The following is an 18805-nucleotide window of genomic DNA, read 5'->3' on the forward strand; positions in this document are numbered from 1 at the left end:
CTGGTCTTGGCCTCCCACCTGCTTTTTTTCCTCTCTTGGCATGCGGTTGTGGCGGGAAAGACATTGAATCCATAAATCTGATCAGCTTTTCCACCACTGCTTCCATTTCCCTTGGCTTAGCACTGGAAGGCTCATTTATAGATTTATACACTTTTTGTGTTCAGATTCGAACTAACCATGACAATGGAAGCAGAATCACATCACCAACAGTGTAAAAGGAAGTGGAATGATCAAGATGTGCATAACTTAATCAACAAAAAATAAAAAAACCCAAGAATGATCAAATGTGGTAAAAATGGAGGTTCCATTTTAAATAAATACGACAGCAGTATGAATGGCAATGGTGTTAAAATGCCATGGAGAAATTCAATATTGGTAAGCATAGTGGGAACTTTAATTTAGTATCACATCACTGCAGAGATCTAGATCTCCTCGGTACAAAAACATAAGTGTGAATGTGCCCTCAGAGTGTTTTACAACAGCAGTATCACTTTCCTTTACCTACAGGTTTTTGCATCTAATGTTTTTTAAACGAACTAGAAGTAATAAAGAAAGACAGCAGTCAAGATAAATACATAGAGAACTCGTATGGGTGGATTCGATCCTCTGCTGCCGGTATAGATGTTTTGTTCTGGGGTTTTTTGAGCTTGATGACAAAGATCATGCATTGCTTGTCACTGAACAAAAAGCAAGAGTGAGGTTGATTCTGGGATGTGTTTTGATTCCAGAAGTGTGTCTCAGAGCATGCCAATTACAGCAGTATCAGGTCTGTTCCAGCTTGCAAGCTGGCAGGTATTACATGAATACTACATGTTCCAACCATGGCTCCTTTTTCTTCCAACACAACTTTTTATCCCTTCCCTTCTGGCTATTTTTCCTTCTTCAGAGCTGAGGTGGATTGGCCCCATATTATGTTTTCATTCTAACATCATTAAATCAAGTCTCACTTTTAATGATGTTCACTTCCAAAGCTGCAAAGCCAGAATTTGATAAGTTGGATAATATACATCCACATCTGTAAGAACAGAATGCAATCAATAAGCACCTTTCAGCATCATCAAAAACTAATTACCATAGCTTTAATCAGAAAACCTAATTGTTCCTGTATAAGAATAAGAATCAAAGAACTTGCAGACAGTGTTAGCACAGAGCATTGATAAAATCCTTTATTTGCATCCCACTTATTTTAAGACATGTTGTTGCCTTCACAAGCTGCTCCAAATATTTTTGGGGTGCCTTGTTCTTCATCCACTTCCTAGCCTACTACTAGTCTTTCAAGCAATGTCTCAGATATTTTGAATTCTATTGCAGCATGACTGGAAGTTCTCAAGTCACAACTAAGAGTTGTTCAGGGTGTTTATGAGCCAGCCATGGAGAAAATGGACAGGGTGAAGGCTGAGATCCTCCCAATGATGCCATCTAGTTCAGGTGAAACAACTCCCAACACTAGTTCTCCTATAGCAAAAGCACTGGTTTATGCTTTTTGCTAGACCTTCATATAGTTCATTCTATAGGAGGGAAGACATTGATCTTTTTGTTCCTTGTTCCAAGGTCTCTAGTTACAAAGTATGCCATTCACTTTCCCTTACAAGGTGATGTAGTAAATTCACAACCTGTTACTCAGTCAGTACACAGTGTTGTTCAACCATTTTTGGTCTGCTGCGAATTTAACAGTTCTGGATGCACAGCATCCATATAAAATGGTCTTGAATCTTGGATGCGAGAGTGTCTGAGGGACTAAGAGGTGAAACAGGCAGGAAAAAGCAGCTTGAAGCTGCCTTGCCCAAAGTTTCATTGAAGTTCCATCAACCCCACCAACCACTCCCCAAGACAGCTGGAGTGCATATGCCATGACTGCATGGCAAGGCTTCAAGCTGCACCTCTGGGTACTTTTTAAGAAAATATTTCCCCACCATCCCTGTGCATGGTGTAGCGCTACACTGGGACAAGGCATCGGAGCAAAGGTGTGCCCATGCAGCTGCTAGCATAGTACAATCATCCCCCCTTCACCCCATGCCCTGTCTTTGACTGTTTTATGTATGTTGTACTCATCTACATGAAAGGTGTCACACTTTCTCTTTTGGACATTGCCACCCTCACAACTTGGGTACAGCTGCTCCATCCCTTTTAACTGTGCTCCTGCAACTCGGTGTTTATATGCACAATTAGAGTTAAGAGTTTGTAAAGAGTGCTCCTTTAGAGCTGCCCTGGCAGTGGCACATTTATACATACATGCGAAGGTGTACACTTTCCCAGAAGAAACAGAAAAATCCCGCTCCTTTTCAGTCTGGCTTTTCTCCCCATAGCGCAGCTTGGGTGTGCTTTCCAGCTGGCTTCAAATGCCCTACCTCTAAGCCACCCAGAAATCTGTTTATTTTGACTGTCTGTTTTGCCCCATAGTTAGCTTTCTCTGAGATGTTTGGGTAGAAGTGTAGATACTTACACCTGTGATAGTTAAAAACAGCTAAACCTGGAAAACACACTATAATGAACTTGTGGAAAATTTTTCTACATTTGTTTACTTCACTTTTGTGATGCCCTGTCAAATACCTGTTCACTCAGTAGTTCGTTCTGGTGTGTGGAGTGCATCTAACTGTGCAAAACACTGAAGCTCTAGTTGTACAATTGGAAGTTTCCTTCATGAGTGTTTTCCCCAAATCCTTTAAACCAAAAGCAGTACATTATTCAAGGTTGCAGTACTGTTCTGCCTATCAGAGATCTTGTTCCATGTATACAAAGTGAAATAACATAACTTACTCAATACTCATTTTCTGCACTATATAAATTCTAAAGGTAATTCAGATCAAAAGTTGTTGTTTGTTTCCACTTTTCCATTTTGCTGAAATGGCTTTTTAACCCAGCTTTCTTTACATTTTGTGATACACTAAGCTTTTCAGTTTTAATTTGGCAGACACCATTAATCTTTTGGCACATTAAACACACATGCACACGTACACACACAAGATTACAGAAAATGTTTGCATGGCATCAGTTTCCACTGGTAGACAGGATGACTAATTGGCATAGACAACGGGAGGGGGGAAAAGGTTCCTCAGGAAACATTTCAAACAAATACAGGGTTGTTTGAATTGTGAAGTTTTGGGGATGGGAAAATTGCTTTGCACATTTTATTTAGATATCCTTGGGGGAAGGAGAAGATGTGTCTCCTAAGGAAGTTTCTCAGGAGATGTGATGAAATGATGGGTGATGAAAGTTTCCTCTGCAAGCTAATGTTTTAACAGAATGACATATTTCAGAATATGACTGCCATTGTTTTATAGGCAGCACCAGGTGGAAAAAGTTGCCATGTCTAAATTCAATTGCTAGTCCCAAGCAGAGCAGGCCAATTGAATCAATTGATCTTACATAAGGGGAGACTTTCCAAGTTCTGTTTGATTCACTGGAGCTACTCTAGTTGGGACTAGCAATTGGGTGTAGGGCCTGGAGTCAAAGCTTTCCTACTTGAAATATTTTCACTGTCTGTTTTGCCCCATAGTTAGCTTTCTCTGAGATGTTTGGGTAGAAGTATAGATACTTACACTTGTGACCATAGCCTGGTCAAACAGGCTATGAATATAAGAAAATATATTTGAATAAATAACTCCAGCTCAGATATGTTTTGAAAAGATATTGTGCATTTTCGCTCACATACTCTTCCATTTCTGTTTCCTGCCAAAGAAATATAGGAGCTTCTCACTTAGCATTTTAAACTGGTTCTATCCTTCTGGGTTGGAGCTGGGACGTGGGATGGAGGTGAGGATTATCACACACTAAATTGCCAATGAACCACTGAATGCCATCAGCACAGGTCCCAGACAGGTCCAAGCCATGCTCCTCCAGCACTTTTAAGACACTGGAAAGTTTTCCGACTTTTAAAAGTGGTGACGGAGTGCGGCTCTGACCCAAGCTGATGGTGGCCAGTGATTTGGCAGTGATGCAGTTTGAGATAATCTCTGCCTCTATCCCATGTCCTGGCTCCAGCATGGGAGGCTGGAGCCAGTTTAAAATGCTGAGCTATAAGCTCCACAGATAAGTTGCAGTTCATTTTAGTAGCTCCCTCCTTTTCTTCTCTTTCATGGTAGGAAAAAAACATGGAGATGAAAAAAATTCCACAATATGGGTCCACAATGCGTTTTGTGTAATGATTGCTGGAATGTACTGTAAAAAAATCACAAATCATGTGACAATGTTTCCCATCCAAATCACCTCAAATAAATTCTTTGATTAATTTCCACATGACTCCCAGATCAAACTGACTTCCCAGTTTGTCTCCAATAAATTTTTATCAGTCTATTTAGTACCCAGATCCTGAACTGCTAAATAAATTTCCCTTTCATTCATTTACTCCACCCACTTGTTGAAATCAATGCTAAACTGTATTTTTTGCATTATGCATACACATCTTTAATGTTTTTTTCCCCTCTCTCAATACCTATGTTTCCCTCCTGGGGCAGGGGGAAACTGCCCAAAAGCTGTATGCTCTAACAAGTAGATATTGTAGACCATAACCCTTATGAATGGGATTGATACTTGTACCTCTGTGATGCTGGTACCTCGCTTACAATAATTTTTAAAAGAATACACTAAAACGTTGGTTAAACAAGAATCAAATAGCAATATCATTTAAAACATGATTAAAATAGTTAAAACACTTAAAACTTATTTAAAACATAATGTCCAGTGAAAGATTTTTGATAAAAAAATGACCACTTTACACACCCATGATTGCTTATGCCTTTGTAATTAAAATTCAAAGGTGTGCTGGGGGAAAAAAGTCTTTATCTGTCATTGGCGTGAGCAAGGAGAGGGCTAACCAGAGTTTAGCAGCCTTTGAGCAGCCTGATTGGACACTTCTGATCACAATTCTTGCTGAAATCATCCACAGGTTTCAGCCCTCCATCCGGATGGGAGATGCCAGGTACATATTCAAGTACCCCTGTTTCCTAGAGCACACTAGTGAAGGAACATTGATTCCTGTTCCCTAGATTCAAGGACCAGATTTCAATTTCCTTATTAAATCAGTTTCTATGACTGTAAAAACCTTAGCAAATTTATCTGGACAGGGCAAATAGATACAATTAAGCTGATACCAAATCATGGTAGGAGGCAAAGTACCCTGAAGTATTTAGGACAAGAAATGCTATGGCAATGCCAGCCTGTTACTGTTTCATTACTTGACATCTGCTGAGATCTTTATATCTTGTCTTCTTTTCCTTCTCATCACAACCTCGATGATGTAGAGGACTTGACAAATGGAGCCAGCCTAGATAGTCCACTGTGGCAACAAATGCTTGCCTGATCAGGTGTGTAATCTGCATCTTTTTCTTTCCACAGACATTCAGCAGCTTATCATTTATCATTTTAGCATTTTAAATCAGATCTAGCCTCCCGGGCTGCAGTCGCGATGTGGGATGGAGGCAGGGATTATCACACACTAAATCACTGCCAAATCACCGGCCACCATCAGCCCGGGTTCAAGCTGCACTCCACCAGCACTTTTTAGATATTGAAAAGCTTTCTAACTTCTAAAAAGTGCTGGTGGAGCACTGCTTGGACTTGGCTAGGATCCGGGCTGATGGCAGCCAATGATTTGGTGGCAATTTAGTGTGCGATAATCCCTGGTTCCATCCCACATCCCAGATACAGCCCAGAAGGCTGGAGCCAATTTAAAATGCCAAGCTATAAGATTCAATCAACAGATTGGAAGTGATCAATATACATCCCCACCCACAAAAAGGTAGACACTACAGACTGCAGCAACTTTAGAACCACAGCACAGATCTCCCATGCAAACAAAATCACACTAAAAATTCTGCAACATATGAGCCCAAACACTCAGGCCAAAATAAAGCTGCTTTGGGTCACTTTGGAGGTATGCTGTTTAAATGATGCGTGTATCCTAAGAAGCCAGAAGCCATGCCAAAGCCATGCTCCTGTCCTAAGGATTGGAGCACAGCTTTGATGCAGCTTCTCACCTCTTAAGATGCATGCATCATTTAAACAGCATATCTCCAAAGTGACCTGAAGCAGCTTTATTTTGGCCTGTCTGTTTGGGCCCATAGACTCCAAACATACATGAAGAGAGAAATCCCAGAGGTTCAAGTGGAATTCAGGAAAGAAAAAAGGCACAAGAGACCACATTGCAAACATAAGATGGCTAATGGAGTGCACCAAGCAATTAAAAAAAACAGCATGTACTTTATAGACTAGAGCAAAGCCTTTGATTTCATAGATAAGAAAAGGGTGTGAAATGCTCTTAAAGACATGGGAATGCCAACACATCTGATAGTCCTGATCTGTATTCAGGACAAGAGGCTATTGTCAGAACAGAACACAGAGAAACAGTATGGTTCCAAATTAGCAAAGGGATCAGACAAGGCTGCATCTTATCACCCTATTTGTTCAACTTGAATGCAGAATATATTATAAGAAAAGCAGACCTGGACACAGAAGAAGGAGGAATGAAAATAGGAGGAAGGAATATTAACAATGTAAGATATGCAGATGACACCATACTACTAGCAGAAAACCTCACAGATCTGGAACACCTACTAATGAAGATCAAAGAAGAAAGTGCAAAGGCAAGCTTAATGTTGAACATAAAGAAAACCAAAATAATGACCACTGATGATCTCCACAAATTCAACCTAGACAATGAAGAAACAGAAATAGTAAAGGAATTCCCATACCTGGGATCAAACATTGATAGAAATGGGGAGTGCAATCAGGAAATCAGAAGAAGATTAGGAATGGGGAGGGTGGCTATGAAAGAACTAGAAAAGATTCTAAAATGCAAAGATATACAACTGAGCTAGGGTTGCCCTGTCCCGATTCTAGGCAGGATAATCATGGGTTTTGGCCTCCTGTCCTCCAGCCTGCCGCCCTAGTCCTCCAGCCCACTATCCTCCACCATCTTTGGTCCTCCTCCCCAGCCCTAGGAAGCACGTTTGGACTTCCTTTCCCTTCCCGGCCTCGCAACCAGTTAGAGAGGCTTCTGGCTGGAGGAAGGGGCAGGACCTCTGGCCACAAAGGCCACTGGGGCCTGTAGTTGCAGGAGGAACAGCCCCTTCCCAGCCTTGCAACCAATCAGAGAGGCTTCTGGGGACAGGACTTCCGGTCTCAAAGGCCGCTGGGGCTGGTAGTAGCAGTGGGTTCCTACTGGCGACTACAAGCTCCAGCTGCCATTGTGACTGGAAGTCCTGTCCCCGGAAGGCTCTCTGATTGGTTGTGGGAAGGGGCAGGGTGTCCACCCCATCCTGGTTTAGAGAAAGAATGATATGGCAACCCTAAACCGAGCACAAAGTTAGAATCATACAAGCCATTATATTCCCTATTAGCATGTAATGATTTGAGAACTGGACAGTTAAGAAAGAAGATAGGAATAAAATCAATTCATTTGAGATGCGGTGCTGGGGAAGAGTGCTGAGGATACCATGGACAGCCAAGAAGTCAAAGAAATGGGTCCTAGAGCAGATAAAGACAGAAACCTTCCTGGAAGCCAAGATGACCAAACTGAGGCTGTTGTACGGACACATCATGAGAAGGAAGGACTCATTGGAAAAGACAATAATGCTGAGAAAGGTGAAATTAGGAAGAGAGGAAGGCCACATGCCAGATGGATGGACTCTATTAAGGAGATGCCAGGCATGGGGTTGCAGGAATTAAGCAGAGCAGTGGAGGACAGGGGGTCTTGGAATGTCTCATCCATAGGGTCCCCATGAGTCGAGATCAATTCGAGGGGAGTTAACAACAACAACAGACATAAGTTAATCAGAGGACTTTACCATTTTGTGACAGGAGAAATTCAGGCCTTGTCCTACCCTAAGTCAATCTAAATGCAGAGTGCCAGACACAGATTGTGTGGCTCATCTGAACAAGCTGTCTTTGATCCACTCTATTTGCTATTATGATTGTTAATCTTCTCATTAAATCACACTTCATAAATTTTGATGGAATTCCAGGGATCCCAGCAATACCATGGAAAAGCCATTCAACAAGGCAAGAAATTTTAACAGTAAACAACCAGTTCTAGTTCTGCCTACTAGTGGAAATCACTTTATGCTAGAAAACTCTTCATTCCACAGTTAACTATTGCATAAGGAATAGACATTTTGCCACAAACAGTGTTAATCACTAAGTATTGTATGCAAAGCTCAGCAAACTTGAGGCTAGTTTTGCTCTCATTTGAATTGAAATAAAGAACAGCCAGAGGCTGCCTTGGCTATAGGCAAAGTAGACAGCTTCCAAGGAAATGAGATTTGGGAAACAGCTTATTTCTTAGGGCTTAAAATATCGCACTCTTTTTTAAAAAAATAATAAAGAAAACATCATACTTAAAAAAGGAAAGAGAGAGATGTGGGATCAGGTACCCTTGCCAAGAATGCAATTAGTCTTTTTAATACAATTGTATTTCACAACTCTCTTCGGCTGCAGAGACCACAATAAGTGCAGGCAAATCGGCTGGCTGGCACAAGCTGAGCTTTTTGGTGTGGGAGGACGAAAGGATGATTGAGAGTAAAGGAAAGAAGATACATCATATAAGCAATTCCTTTAGTTGTGTCCATATATGCACTTCAGGTAAGTCACTGGCATCTCTTGAATAAGACATGAAAAACTTCACTGAATCATATCTCTAATTTTTTACATTGTATTAAAAATAAGCGTGAGCCAAAGCACTGAATTCTATGACAAAGTCCTTTAATTTTACTTGGTCTTCCCATGTTTTATGCAATATAAATTATGGAGACTTATTAAAAGGCAGGTTATGTTTCTGTGGTCATTTAAAAAAACACCTAAAAAAATTCCCCTTCAAATGCCTCAAAATGTCTCCTGAAGTATAAGGCAATTTCACCATGTTTTGTTTCATCTTCTGTTTTACTTCCTGCTGGGAAAAAAGTATTATTTTAACTCAAAAAGGCCAGAGAGAGTGAAATAAAAAATAAAACTGAATAAATCATCTTCATATCCTCTAGGGGCATTTAGGGTAATCCCCCCCTCCCCAAAAATGCTGATGGCCTGTGACATCAACATGGACACCTAGCTGCCTACCCATGGTCTAGGTGAATCCCAGGGCTGGTACAGACAGTCCTAAAGGGGCAGCTTAATAGGTCCTATGTCTGTATAGTCCTGCCTGTTTCCCAAACTTAAATTGTTTCCATTTATCCATGTTAATAAACAAAGGATGAGACAGAAATGGTATCAAAGGTGGTGGAGCAGGCATTAATTTTCTCTTCCATAGTCTCCAGATTATTAGAGCCTTTTTAAATTAAATGTAGGGAACATTTTATAGTATCTTCTTGGAAATTTGGGAGAAGAGAGAGAGCCAAAGACAACAAAGTGCTAGGAGGTTCAGAAACTAACAAGAACACTCAACAGAATTGTAAGTGGATCTCAACCACTGCCTTATTTGAAAAGATTCACAAGAAATCTTAGAGGTGAGAATATCCAAAATTGCTGTATCTTTGCTATTAAATAAAGCAGCTTTTACAAGGCAAATATTTGTTTTTCCCTTTATGCAAAGATTTCACAATTAGGTTTTGCCAGTCTTTGAACACCCAACCTGGAATTCCTGCTGGAAGCATCAGAAACAGGCATGCAAATTTTGGAAGGACTGACATTTTGATTGCTGCTATGTAACCAGGCCAAGGTAGTTTTAAATATTTCCAATTTTTTTGGTCCTTTGTTTTAGCATTTTAACAGGTGGGCTAAAATGTAAGATGATCAATTTCTTTATTTTCTTCATTAATATCACTCATGGGTATTTACTGAAGTCCAAAGAGATGGAAAGTTTGTCAATAACTATAAATTCTCTTGACTTTGTTTAGAAAATTAAGACCTAATATATATTTTTATTTTTAAATTGACAGACCCGAAGCATCCCTTTTTAAAGTGTTAAGACCTTTAGGAATTTCAACCTGTGGATCTGAGAATGAGATGGTAGTTTCATCTACAAACAAATTAAACAAATAACAATTACCATTTATTACCCTATGCATTTGTGGATTAAATTCTAGTAACAGTGTAAGGAGTTCCATAAAAAATGCAAAGAGGATGGGAGAGCATGGACATCCTACTTTGGTTCTTAGACTGGATCAGAATCCATCCAATTTCTTCTGATTATAACTTTATGATGTGTGTAAAATGTTTTCAGTACTAACCAAAAGGCTCCACCAAATTCTGTGAATTCACAGTTGATAGTCAGATTCACAATCACTGATGTTAGCTATTTTTGCTCCTATTCAGGAAAGGTGAAGCTCAATTTGTTATTTAAAAAAGAAAGGAGCTTGGGAGGATCTTCTAGATGTCTTGCACTGGAGCTCCCAAATCTCTTTCCACTGGTCATAGTGATAGTGTTGGTGGACCTGTAGGCCCAAATTTCAGAATGCCCCAAATTTTCTTATTCCTGATCCAGTAAAAATGGTCAAAACAACAAAACAATTTGCCTAGGTCTTTCTCATTTAGAACAGCACTGAAATTTTTTTTGTGTGCTCGTATAATATAGAATAATGGAGCAAGGGAGATTGCATCAGAACCTCAGCACTCACCATCCTTAAAGAATATATGCAATATACATTATGTGAAGATAAACTAATCAAAATGGGATAATGGCTGGTAAAATCTTAGAAGCAGAGGAGACACTAGAGGAGTTGCTAACTGAAATACATTCAGATAAGTATGGAAAGATGATAGGGCAAGAATGCTATTTCCTCTTTCCCCCATCTTACCAAAGTAGTGTAAGTGAAAAATAAGATCAATCATGCACATTTCCATACTATATTAAGGGCACAGAATTCAGCTTCTCTCTCTCTCTCTCTCTCTCTCTCTCTCTCTCTCTCTTTCTTTCTCTCATTTTTTTCATGCAGATTTCATATACAGCCCTGCAAATGATGTTTGTTCCTGGCTGCTTGCCACACTACAGCTACAGTGTTTTCAAAGTCAAATACATGTGGAAGGAACTTAATTTTGGTCTCTGTCACTTTTACATTTTCTTTTCTTTTGTACCTTTGTTCCATTGCGTTTCTGCATCAGGCTATGGCCATCATGAAAATGTGCTTTAAATTGCAAATTTATTTATGTATTTATTGTGTATGCTAACTTTCTCCCGGAATGGTACCCAAGGCAGCTCACAGAAAGAAATCTATTAAAATCTACCAATGCATTTTAAAAACAACAACAATCAATATCATCAAAATTAGAACAATAAAAATGTTTAAAAACAAACAAAAGTTACGTAATAAATAAAACACACAGGCGTATTCAGCCTCCTGGGATCCTGCTAGCTCTCTTGATGTAATGAATGTTGTTTGGGGAAAAGATGGAATACCAAAGAAGGTTGCAGATAGAAAATAAAAGTTGGTTGTGATAGTAGAAGAGGGTAGTGATTCTGAGGCTGCAGCCACACTGCAGAAATATTCCAGTTTGACACCACTTTAACTGTCATGGCTCAATGCTGTGGAACTATGAGAACTTCAGTTTTTGTGGAAGTAGAGCTCTTTGAGAGAGAAGGCTAAATGTTTCGCAAAACTTCAATTCTCAGAATTTCATAGCACTGAGCCATAGTAGTTAAATTGATGTCAAACTGGATTATTTCTGCAGTGCAGGTGCAGCCTGAGTCACATATCTTTCACCACAGAACAGGCAATTATCCAGGCCAGCACCTTAATCCTGGTGAACTCTTCCAGAAAACATGAGCTGGAGAAATAGGAGGCTGAAACCCAGAAGCCATCTTTCTGCTTGCTTCCCTCTCATCCTTCTTCTCTTTGCCTGAGCCTGAGGAAAGTGTAACTGTTTGTATAATGGAGTATTATGCATGCAGTATGCACCAAAAGGATTCCAGCTCATGAATTCCATCTCCTAGCTTTAGGCTACTATTTATACACCTACTTGGGAGTAAAACAGAGTTAACCATTTGGGATTTATTTCTGATAAAATGGGATGTATAAGGCTTAACTTCTACATAAGGTAAAATGAGAAGCAGAATAATTAGAAATAAAGTTATTGACTTTAACCCAGTGATGTAAAACTGATACCTTTTAACTGGGAAAATGTGTGGGCAAGAAAGTAAGCCTTACAGGTCTGTTGTTCATCTGTCTTTCTTGAAATTTGTTTCCAAGAAATGATCAGAGGCTAGCTGGCAAAGCAAAAGTCGCTCACAAACCTTTTTGCCAGCTTTCACAGCATAGTATTCTTGCCAAAGAGAAGTCATCTGCATATATAAGCTATGAGTAGACTTGCATGCTTCTAAATTAATTTTATAGGTAAATAAAGCAATGATGGTGGGATTTGCCATATCGGAGCATCCAGAAAGCTGATCTGAAAATACAGTTGTCTCACTAAATTAGTAAAAATAAGGTTCTTTTTTAGCAATGAAATTTGTAAGTGCTATATAATTAATAAGGTTTCTACTACATTTTTGGATGTCCTAGAATTCAGTAGCACAATACTTTCCATATATACCACTTTTGCACTACATAAAGAGCTTTCTTAATTGAAAATTTAGGACTCATGTGCACTTATAATAAATTTAAAAGACCGGTTATAATGATAAATGAGTTCCAGCCATTTCTTGGGCAATTTATTTCTTGTGCAATTAAAATCTCCCTTCTTACTCTTGGCTTCATTTATATTGCAGAATTTACATTGCATCTAGATTAAATAGAGAACTAAAGCCAAATATTTGACTTGTTTTATCAGATCAGTATACAAAAAGGCTCCTGTTCCACAGAAGCTTAAATCTGGGTTTGACTATGCTGATGGGGAAAAAAAATCAGTCTCATCTTGCATTTTCCTGGTGACCCCTTGAAGTAAACTGGATTTAAATTATATTGACTGCTGCACATTTCCCATGTCCAAATTCGAATCAGTGCAAAAGGGATGCACTTTTTTTCCTTCCCCAGCATGTCTATCAACCAATAGGCTTACTGTTTACCTGTCAATTTTGCAAGCTTGTATTGGTTGTCTGCTCCATTCAGTCCTCTTGCCCCTTCATGTCCCAATGAGTGAGCATAAGTAAGGAGTGGAAGTCTAAATGTCTCCTCACCATGAATATCTGCTGATTTGGGGTTTTTTTTAAAGATTTTTTTTTTTACTGTCTCAGGATGTGCGTACACAGTGTATGAAAGCTGTCCATCTCCTTCACTGTGACTGGTGCAAATGGAGTGCTTCACCCAGTTGTTGGCACTCCCTCTCCAGGACAGCCTTACTGGTGAAGTTTCTTCACACAAGGGTGAGGGGGTAACCTGATCTACCCTCTTACTATTGATCTGGTGGCCTGGTGAGCTGGGGAGGGGGTGGAAGCAACCAGGAGAAAAGTGCTCCATTGTCAGCAATCACAGTGAGGGAAAGGAACATCTTTTTTCGTCATGGCATATCAGAGCCAATGGAGCTAATGGTAGATCGGATTACCCCTTCCTGCTTTCTCTTCGCCTCCTGACTGACTGAATAAGTGAATCAGCAAGGGAGCACAACCCTTGGCCAGAATCCCCAACCCCTGAATGAAATAAATAAATAAATAAATAAATAAATAAATAAATAAATAAATGGAAAAATGGTGACACACACCAAGCTTGCCAGACTAATCTCAGCCTCCCGTTAGCTAAAACCACTCTAATTCCACTCCAATCTTCATACATGTAAAAAAATCTCCCCCCCCCCCATTGAAAAGTAAACAGTGAGTTTTTACAATTCATATCAAGGCCTAAAATAAGTGATTTCACTGTGAAATCATATGTTGTGTATGTACTGGGAAAAAATTGAAACATGATTCCTTTTCCCTGTGTTGACAACCTCCTCCAATCCCCCCTATCAATGTCATGCCCAGAAAGATTGCAACAGTGCATACTAGGTATGCAAATCTCTTTCTCTCTCTCCTTTTTGCATTTTGAACCCCACTTGTGAATTTATCCACATCCCAAACACTCTGATGGACAATGCATACATTTTCAAGAAAGTTATAAGGGACTCTTTAACTTCAGTTCTTTTGCATTACTTCCTAGTTCAATTCCAATTTTTCTCTGAAAAAGATACATTTTGAGTGTGTTTTGATATTTCAGTTATGATGAAGCATTTTGGACATGTACATACAAATAACTAAATTCTGCTTGACACTTTATTCCCATCCACCAGGGGTAGATCAGTTCACATCAGAAGTCAGAAAGACTGAGTTTTTTCAAGCTTTTTTAGCTACAGCCTGTTCTCATATCAATGCCTAAGGACTTCCTCCTTCATCACAGTTTCCCACATTACAAAAAATTCTGTCTGTCTAATATATGTTGTTTTCATGAATTGTGAATTTCAAGATTTCTTTTTAAGCTAACCATGATGAAACATTCTGGTTGTGTGAAAACAAACAGATAACTAAATTTTAAAGCACAATAAAAATCTAATATGCTAATTTCTTGGTAGTACTTCTGTATCCGTCTTTGTCATTGGAGATCCAAGTGGGCACCATGGCTCAGAGTGCTTGGACATAGCATTGACTGGTGCAATAGCAACAGCCTTTCTTGGTCAGAGATTGCTTAGCCACAGTAACCCATAAACTGGTAATTTCCCAATTAGACTATTGCAATTCACTCAACTTAGAAGCTATAGCCAGTGAAATGACAGCAGCAGAACATATCACAGTGAAGCAGAGGAGAAAACATGCAATACTTGTCCTAAAGCTGCTGTATTGGCTGCCAATTTGCTACTGGTCTGAATTCAAGGTGCTGGTGATGATATTTAAATCCTAAATGGATTGGGACCTCAGTATTTGAGCCTGGGCCTGGACCGTAATACTTCGAGGAATGTTCTCCCTATACATACTTCTTCAAGAAGGACCATGTCCCATCAATGGGGGCTTCTTGATTATGAAATCCCCCCCCCCCCCCGAAGTTCTTACTGATGCCAACATTAGTTTCTTTCAGGCACTTTCAGGCTTTTTATTCAAACTTTGGGAGACTAAAGCTTGGCACATGCTGCCAAGAAGTAGCATCCAGGCAGAGATTCTAGGGTTAGGGACTGCACACAAACCGCACGGTCACTAACCCTAGGACATTACAGAGGAGGCATAATGGTGGCCTCCCATCCATACGAGGGCTGCTGTTGTGACATAAGCGATGCACAGCATATAGACATTGCCACGTGTAGCTTATGTCATGAATGTGCCAATGGCGCACTTGTGATGTGTGCACGGTGTCCCAAGAAGAACCAGTTTTTTCTGGGTTCTTTTTGGGGCGGAGGGATGCCGCAGTTTGGCTGCTGCGGTGTCCCTCCACAAGAAAACCAGCCACTTCCAGCCCTCCCTTTTGGTGCGGTATGTACTGGGCCTAAATTTCAATTATAGATGCACATAGTTTTAAACTATTGTAGGTTGTTTGTAAAGTGGTTTCAATTGTTTCTGTGGCTCAAAACACAGTGTAAAAATAATCCAGTTTCAGGCCACTTTAAGTGCCCTGACTCAATGCTACAGAATTCAGGGATCTGTAGTTTTGTGAGACATTTAATCTTCTCTGTCATAGAACCCTAGTGCCACAATAAACTACAATTCCCAGGACTCCCTAGAACTAAGACAGGGCAATTAAAGTAGTCTAAAACTGGATTACTTTTGCAGTGTGTTCTGGACCTATACTTAACATGTTTTATCTTCTTTAGATCATTTGTCTTTTTAAATCTGGATCCACCTCTGAGATCCTATGATAAATAAGTAAAAAAAAGGCATAGTAGGCATTTGAAAGTAATTTCTCCAACAACAGAATGGGAAACATTCAACTGTACATCATGAGAGAGCATATGAATAACTTTATGCATGTATACAACATTCAAGAAGAAGAAAAACAACAACAACAACAAAGAAGTAATGCCAAAGTCAAAAATAAAAACTAACTTTTATAAAGTTTTTTTTAAAAAAACAACAGTACAACAGTATCTTAAAACCAGTGAAATACCTGTTTAGGTTCAATGAATATCTTTCTCAGAGTCTGAATAACTTTTTTTCATATTCTTGTAAAGTCACCCTATAAAATGTATTTAACAGTTGGGCCTAAATACCCTGAAGGTACTCGATCTCATCTGATCTTGGAAGCTAAACTGTGTCAACCCTGGTTAATACTTGGAGGGGAGACCACCAACGAATACCAGATGCTGTAGGCTATATTTCAGAGGAAGATATTGACAAACCATCTCTGAGTATCCCTTGCCTAACAAAACCATATGAAACCCATGGCGTCACCATAGGTCAATGGCAATTTGAAGGGACATACAGACACACGCTGTATTTTTGGGTCCTCTCGGTACTTTTATTCATTTGTATGGGCATTTTTCATATTGTACAAAAAATAATTTTCCAGAACTATTTGTAGGTTTTAGCTCTTCCTCTCCCCCTCCTTATTATTAATTTAATGTATCTGATATTGATCTCTTTCCTTTTGTTCTGCAGCCATGACCCATAACTCCCTCATTCAGAGATTCAGTTTCCAGACATGGGAACACTTTCGTCCTGTGAGACATTTGACCTTCTCTGTCAGAGAGCTCTGGTGCCACAATAAAATGCAGTTCCTAGGATTCTCTAGCACTGAGTCGGGGTAGTTGAAGCAGTCTCAAACTGGATTATTTCTGAAGTATGTTTTGGGCCATAGGGACAGATAAACTTGCTCTGGCTGAATTAATTTTGTATGCTTGAATTACAATTTAAACATTCTATAGCTCCAAAATTTGATCATTTTTAAAATGATTGGCCAGTGTTTCTCATGGATAATATTGGCTGGAATTCATAGTGTTAATCTGCACAAAATTAATATGTTCAGCCTACAAAAATTGTTTTCTCACTGTTTAGTCACATTGGCTTCCAGGATTACAGATTAAGTACACTTGCCTTAATTTATTACTGCAGCATATAATGAGTCCAGATCACATTGACTGCTCACTCTCTCCCTTCCTGATATACTGTTCACTTTCTCCCCCTTTCTTCCACCACAATCAATATGGATCAAACAAACTAGGATTTGTGTTCTATTGTGTCATCAGAACTGTCTGACAGAGAGTGCTAAATGTCTTCCAAAACAATCCCAGAATCACATAGCATTGACCTATGGCACTGAAACAGTGTCAAAATGCATTCATTCTGCAGTGCAGATGCAGCACAAGTGTAGGATTTGGAGCTAAATCTATTTGCAGCTCAGCAAAAACCTGAGAGATACCTTTATAAGACTAGTGAGGAGTGTTTCCTTGCATGTTAGTGGCATATATAAATATCACCTGACTTTACTTTCAGCATTAAAAGAGATATCCAAGCTGATGAACCTCATCTTCATAATTTCATAACAATTACTTTAAACATCAGACTAAAACCTGGAGTAGATTTGCCAGATGTGACAAACATTAGCTGCCACTAATTTAAACATGTTCATACATATTTGTAGAGAGCTTTATATAGACTTCTATTTAGTTTCGTGGTACTTTGAGACGGCCCATAAGCTAATCAATAAATATTCACTGATTGATTGATTCAGATGTGCTCATGTGGGAGTGGCAACCAGGAAATGTAACTGCTCCCCAACTATTCTCTCACATCATAGCTTCTTTAAAATGTAGATATATATAGTGGTTTGACCATTGGAGACCAGAATCTGAATCCCTACTTGGCCATGTAAACCCACTGGGTGACCTTGGACGAGTCACCTCTCTCTGCTTCAGCAAATGCAGTGGCAAACTCCCTCTGAAGAAAGTTGCCAAGAAAAACCCCATGATACATTCACCTTAAGGTTGCTATTTGGAAACAACTTGAAGGCACACAATAACAAGAGGTATGGATAGGAAAAGTCATATAAATACATATGTAACAGCTATTGAGGCCGTAAGTTGCACAGAAGCATGATGAGAGTGGGGGAACTGGGCAGCCATGGTTACCAAACTGAAACATGTTGTGACCCTGTGCACTTTAAGACACAGTTTATGAATTTAGCTGAATCAATTGGCAGAACTGTTCTGTAACATGTTAAATCTGAAGATGAAAGAGGCAGGTTTGAATGGTTAAGCACTCTTCTGGATTGTTCAGCATGATTAAAATTGTGGCCCTGAGGGCATGGGTTGAGGAAAACTAATGTAAATTGATCAGGTTCAACCTGGTATAAAGCACCCTTCTGTGCTCTCAACTTATCTGCTTGAAAGACAGGCTTAAAATAAATTCTGAATATTGTTGCAAAGATTACTGAAATAACGTATGTGAAGCTGGAACAAATGAGGAACATTAATATCACTGTTATAGTCATATTATTATTTCTAAATTGTAGTATGATCTTATTAGGCGGATAAGTAATGCTATGTTTGTCTTTTACTTTGACAGGATAACTTCTGAATGATATTAATGTGATAAAGAAAGTGGAAAGAAGCCATCTAAAAGCATTTAATCTGGCTAACCTAGCTCTTTCATTTGATTTATGGGCTCAACAATGGGGGAGGGGGTGATCCATTTCAGAACTGCTAAAAAAATGACCTTAAAATGTGGGGAAGTAGTTCAAAGAAAGTGGGGAAAGAGACAATTCCAATGCTTAGCCATTAAAATAAATATTGTATTCAAGACAAGCTTTAGTCCTCAGTGAATCCAGACATGTACTAAAATGCATGAGGATTTTACTTAAGGACAAAAGAGAGAGAGAAAGAGGAAAATCTTTCAGATGACTCTTCCAATGGGAATCTGAGTCAAATCAAAGAATGAACAGAACCAGCCCAAAAAAAAAAAAAAATCCAGTGAATGGCTTGTGAAATGCAATATGCATTTCCATGTTCATGATTAATGTATTGTATAATGCATGGGTTGGGACAAAAAGCA

Source organism: Sceloporus occidentalis, unplaced genomic scaffold (assembly GCF_023333645.1).
Source record: "Sceloporus occidentalis isolate IW3139 unplaced genomic scaffold, rSceOcc1.0.p SCAF_2, whole genome shotgun sequence".
Classification (NCBI taxonomy): Eukaryota; Metazoa; Chordata; class Lepidosauria; order Squamata; family Phrynosomatidae; genus Sceloporus; species Sceloporus occidentalis.